This window comes from Amia ocellicauda, chromosome 13 (assembly GCF_036373705.1).
Source record: "Amia ocellicauda isolate fAmiCal2 chromosome 13, fAmiCal2.hap1, whole genome shotgun sequence".
NCBI lineage: Eukaryota > Metazoa > Chordata > Actinopteri > Amiiformes > Amiidae > Amia > Amia ocellicauda.
In genome coordinates, this window is record NC_089862.1 from 18833307 (window position 1) to 18840066 (window position 6760).

A 6760-nucleotide genomic window follows, 5' to 3' on the forward strand; every position below is an offset into this window, starting at 1 on the left:
CATGTTGGCTAATTGCCTTCATTCTAAAGATCTTTCCACCGAAAACATTCTAAAACCCATTCTATGTTCTGTTCCATTGCTGAAAATCCGTGTAGAGAAGACTTACAGTTTCATGTGCTGCATTAGAAAGCTATGCAATGTATAAGAAGGAAATACAATTTTAATAACGTAGGCTTTCCTGACTGATATTGTTTCTTTACTTGTTTCAGAGTTCTTGTTAAGTAAAACACATATTCCATTGCTTTAGTTTTTAGGAGAAAACTCTAATGGTAAGACATTTCCTCAAAAAAGCTAAGAAGCACTGTTTCTATTTGGAGTTACTCAAGTGTTCTTTTTTAATGTTGTGTTACGTTGTACCATCTGAACTCAGCTGAACCTTTTACTTAGTGTTAAATTACACAATTACATCAGTGGGTGGTTCATGGGGTGCTTTCATTATTTAGAGATTAAGGTTTCACTATTTCATTATATTAGCAGATTGAGGTATATATCCATCTATCCATTTTCATCCAGTACAGGGTCACAGTGAACCTGATGACAGGTTTAAGGTGCAAGGCAGGGATACTACACAAATCTTGTTGCAGCCACTCTGCTGGGAATCATACTACCTGTCACCTTCAGCTTTTTATAAACATAAGACATTTAAGACATAAAGAGCACGATATGTTGGCTTGCTCCAAAAATCTAAATATGGTGTTAGCAGCTACCCCTATTTCCCATTAATTTACTTACAGTAAATGTACATACAGTAATTGGAGCTGCAATTACAGGTATAGCATTGATCAACCCAGATTGTTAGTTCTGAAATAAATCCTAATATTGTGATTATTGTGTGAAGTATAGTGTTCACATACCCAAAAGTGTAATTTATTTTATGGTTGCAGGTCTGAAGTAATGAGACCTGAAATTACCTGATCTTTACTAAAATCTTTACTGTCATTGCTGCACAAAACAAGTGTTAATTTAGTCATTAGTTTTTTATTTAGTTGTATAGTCAAATCGACTAAAATGTCTATGAGATATAGTCACATTTTAGTCATGCACTTTTCTTTATTTTTAGTGTACTGAAAATTGACTAAAATCTTTCTTAGTTTGAGTCAACTAAAATTACATTAGTTTGAATCACAGTTTAGTCATGATATTTAATTTTGCCATATTGTCTTAGTCTTTGAAATATTAAATGAATTACATATTTGTATTTATTTTGGAGGAAATGATTACACTCACAAAACTCTTGATTCTCACTTTTCATCGTCCTCCTTCACAAGCCCATGCACTGTAGATCCCAGTCGTGTTCAGCCAATTGTAAGCATGCACTGCACAGCAGCAACAGTCATTCATGCCTGGTATTGGGTGCTATTATTTGACAGATAGGTAGGCAGTAAATGCGCAAAAACTGATTTCTGAGTTTGAGTCAACCTGCTGATTTCATCTTGTCATATTTATCATATTCATCATACAGCTCTGGAAAAAATAGAGACCACTCCAAGTTCAGAAATCAATGTTAAGTGGTCTCTTAATTTTTTCCAGAGCTGTATATCGTCAAATGCAAAAAACATTTAGTCATCGTCATCTAGGATGATTGTAGTCAGCTTTTATTCTTTGTTAACTAAAATGAAAAAGAGTTTGTTAACGAACATTTTTGTCATCAATTTCATTGCACACAACTGCAGTTCAATTCCCATATCTGAGCATTTAGAGCAATGGGTTTCATTGGATGTATCAAACTCAATGACATTGCCAAGATTCAAATTTAGAGATATTAAACATCTAGTGTGATAGAGTAATGTTCTGGCTACTCATACTTACAAAAAATGTATATATATATATATATATATATCCACAATTGCTGGTTAGAAATACATTTTAATTTGGATAATTATCTGGAACAGATGAAATCGGATTTGAGTCCTTCCTGTGGTCTACCAGGCCCTTATACTTTGAGAGACGTCTCTGTCCTAGAAAATTTAACAAAGCAAAGACTTTCTACTGTAGTCAAACAGTTCATATAGTTTTATATTAATTTGGAAACTATTCAGTTAAGTTCATCTTGCAGTCTGAATACATTTCATAAGTGCAAAAAATGTCTTGGTAACAATCAGATGTATAGCCAATGCATTTAACTTGCTGAAGGCAAAACTGAAAGTAAAACACTCCAAGAACAAGCAGGAACTAAAGACAGCTGCAGTGCAGGCCTGGCAGAGCATCACCAGGGAAGAAACCCAGCATCTGCTGATGTCTATGGGTTCCAGACTTCAGGCAGTCATTGACTGCAAAGGATTTGCGACCAAGTATTGAAACTCACAATTTAATTCATGATTATGTTAGTTTGTCCAAATACTTTTGAGCCCCTGAAATTGGGGGGACACATATAAAAACGGGTGTAATTCCTACACCGTTCACCCAATTTGGACCTCAAATTAAAGATGAAAGTCTGCACTTAAAGCACATCTTGATTGTTCAAATCCATTGTGGTGGCGAACAGAACCAAAATGATGACAATTGTGTCACTGTCCAAATATTTATGGACCTAACTGTAAGAAGGCATTTACTAATGAGAGTTAATCAGAGTTGAAATAATTTGCTCAGCAGCTGCTGGGGACACTGTAACTAACTTAAGCAATCCAGAAATGGAAGACAGCACTGCTCAAAGTACACTTTGTCTATACTTAATGGGCTCACATCAAAAGTGTATTTGATACCGACGCCCTATGGTTTACATCTCTAGATGGGTAATGAAAGAGAAATGTACTCTAATGAATAGCATATAACCTCTACTGTAAGACCATAATAGCATTATATTCAAAAGGGGTTAAAGTTGTTGGCAAATTAATGTCTAAAATGTAATTTGTGTCACTTCCAACATTTCATTCAAAACATTTATATAAAACATTATGCATCCACTTTCTGAACCTTTAATACTAAAAATAAAGATTTGTGTACATAAGCCGAGTTTAAAAACAAACCAACTGTGCAACCAATTCTTACCTTGCTCCTTTTAGAAACCATGCTGAAAATGTCTGAAATATGCATGGAAAAAGTTGAGTGCAAGACTGCCCATAAAAAGCAATTCCCATAGAGACAAACACATATTTAAATTAAATGGGGATGGAAGTCCCGCAACCCTCTCAAGGATAAGCGGTTTTGAAAATGGATGGATGGATGGATGGGTTGGAAGTCCGAAGGTTTGGAAGGCACTTCCAACCCAGTCAGACCAAATGCTTCATATACTTTGAGAAATTCAGACTGCAGTCAATTCCCCTGTTAACTGAGACACATTCCACACCTGGAATTCCTTTTCTCCTAAATCAAGCCAGGGTTGCCTTTCAAACATGTTCATTCTCACATGACATGTCAGGCTGCCAAAAAATAAAAATAAATTCAACCCATATGAACAGAGCTTGCACCCTGATTTTGTGAATAAAATCAAATACGATAGTTCTGATGCAATTATGTAAAATAAGAATAAGAGAAATAGCACAGCTGTGTGGACTTTATTGCTGTCAATCTCTCTTTACTGAGCAAAAGAAGGGCAGAAAATGGAAGGTATTCATCTTGTTGGTATGTTCAGTCACCACGAACCTCACTATACCACTCTACGAAGGCTCCTATTGATTTAACTTCCACAGTACGGCTGGGTAATTTGGGCCATGCCACCACAATTTTGTGTGTAGAGAAAAGCCATCCATTTTCAGGACTGAATCTACTTGCTTGGTTTCTATTTATGTCCTGTGGTCTCAGTCTTTGTTCTGAGTTATAACAGTGATTTGGCATAACTTTCATTCCCTTTCATGTGTTCATTTCTAATTCTGCTCGTGTTACTGGTCTGCTCAAAACAAAGCTTTGGGATGGGTTGACCTTGCCAGTTATTTTTGGGTCTCTTTTATATTCAGTTTTAATTGATCAAATTCATGCATTGGACAACAAGTAGAATCTATAGAAGTAACTGTACTTAGGATGTCTTTCAGCTGACAGAGTTTGAATTAAACTTTTACAACATCTTGGTTTCAGCTTGTTGCATTTACACTGATAAAAAATACCTTAACCAGCTTTAACCATTCCCCACAAAAACAGCCCATATCAATTAATGTATGTATTTATTAGGCTGATACCTGCATCCTAGTGTATTATTAAATGGGGTGTTAGGCAGGAGCCAAAAATATAAACAGTGTTTCAATGTATCTGCCTCCCTCCCTTAGTTCTTAGTTAAAGCCGTTCCAGTAAACAAGTCAAGGCAGTTCAGAACTAATCTAAACAATGCCATTGATCTTATCTGACTGTCTGGTTTCATCTGGTTTGGAGGCATCTCAGCCTCTTTAACAAGTAAAGCTTTTGGACAAATCATTGTATTGCACTTGTTGGTACTGACTTATAGGCTTCAATAAATGAAAACAGTACCATTTAATTACATCTCTGTTCCTTTTAAGGCCTTTTTTTTGCTGCAGGTGCTTTGATATGCAGTATTACAGGTGTAGCACCATCAAACAACAGGACAAGGGAATGGAGACAGAATGGGGCCATGAGGTGAGTCAGCATTCTTCAACAGATAAGAACGAAACCGGGAAAAAACTTCACTTCATCCAAATGAAAAATGCATTATTATGTATGCGAATTAACATTATACCACAAAGTAAATTTAACAAACTAAGGGGTGGAAAAATTGACTGAATAAAAAAGCTAAATAAAACAGAGACAGGTTTAGGATTCTGTATGTTGGAGTCTTTCATCTTTTAAGCTCTAGCAACTGCAAACAGCATACCCATATTGCTGTAGATAGAGAAGGTTTTCAACTGGAGACGGGTTAGTAAACAATTATCATAAATCAGACAGACACTAATGGAAAAAAATGAGGGCCTTAAAAAATAAAACACAATGAAGTTCTGATGTATCAGTGACAGAGTGCTAGGTACACACTGGTCCCTTATACTGCTGTCAACCAATGTAGCAATGGACAGCAAGCTGAAGGAGTGATTCTCTCTTACTTATACATAGTTCAGGGGAATAAGCTCTTTCCAACCTGGAATATATCAATAGACTAATTGCTCCGTTGATGGGATTTACAACAAAAATCAGATACATATGTAACTGTTGCAACTATTTTTATAAGTCATATTATATTTAATTGTGGAGGAAAACAAAAACAGCTGCAAAGAGTTATTGGAAAACAAAATCAGTTCATATTTCTTCACAAATGTATTTACAAAATATCTTGTCTATTTAAGATAAGGTAATGCTCTGTTTCTTAAACTTCCATAGAGAACTCATCATTACATAATAAAATAAAATAATGATATTCATAATAAAATAATAAGTGATACATTTGCATAATATAGTAGACCACAGAGCAGTTTTTCGGGAATATTTGGAAGAAATATGAATGTCTTATCTTTCAGCATAGACATTAAACAGCACTGTCATATACATTAATCTCAAAGTAAACCATAAAACACTTGTATTTTTCTAAACAATCAAACAACACAATATGTCTGGAATACTATATAGCCATTGTTATTCACAAAACACATTCATATCAAGCAGACTACTTCAAACACATAGAAACATAATGGATTTCTTCACCTTTGACTTTTACAACCCAAATCATCCAAGGCTTTCTTTTAACAAATAAATTGATGTACTATGAGTGAGCTGCTGACATTTTTGTTACACTAGAATCCAACACAATAAGTCAATTGATGATGCTACATCCACACTCTTGACCCCAGTCTTATTTACTGTCACCAACTGTGTGCTTTAGTTAATGTGGGCTGTTAAGAAGAGCAGATGCTGTGTTTGGCTGCAGGGGAAACATCCTATTTTTATACCAAATTCCAATCATTAAGCTTAGCTTGATCTATTTGATTGAAAGGCTCCAACACAATATTTACATAAGATGAGTTTCCCCGTGCGCTCTATGTCTTTGTTCTGGTAATGTGCTGGGTTACCGCTGAGGGTGATTTCATTACTCTCCTGTGAACTGCTCTGGGACCTGCAGAGAGTTCACACAATTGTGTTGTAACAGTCATTTCTGAGTCCTAATAACTGTTGTTTGGTTAAGCGAGTAAGAGGTATACAAATGTGAAGGGATAACTTTTTGTCAATATATATTTATATAAATCTGTAGGACATTTCCACACCTCACATTTCCTCTCCTGGCTTTTCCAACAGTGAGACAACAGCGTCTGTTATGGCTGTTTGCTTATAAGTGCCTAGGCTTTGTGTAACTTCACTGCTTACACCTGGTTTACTGAGCCATGAGGTCTCCCGCCTAAGAGTAGCTAGCAGACTCCTGTGGTGACTAATCTGTCCACCAATTGGACAAAACCTTCTCCAGGTAGAAGTTTTTTTTCAAGGCCATGTCAAGGATATATTGCCTCTGGGCATCAAGAATGACAATTGCAGCTGTATCCTCCCACACTTCTCCTTGGAAGTGAGGTAGGCTTGTCAAGAGAACAGCCAATGATCAATAGTCAAGCGCCAAAGCATCTCATCATCCAGCCACAGCCAAGTTGGAAATAGTCAACCTTGAGGCTAACTAGCTGGTGTCATCACCAGGTGGAATGCCCAGGATCTACTGATAGGGCTATCTTTTATTGCTGTTAGCCCAACAATATAAGTGATCTATTACACAATGCTTGATCTTTAGATTGGGTTGCAGAGCTTTTATGTTTTTCCAGAACTGGACACCAGAGTTGGACAGCAGGTGCTCTTTTCTGGTTAAAAAAGGGCAAACACTAGGTGCTGTAGCCTACCACACACTGCC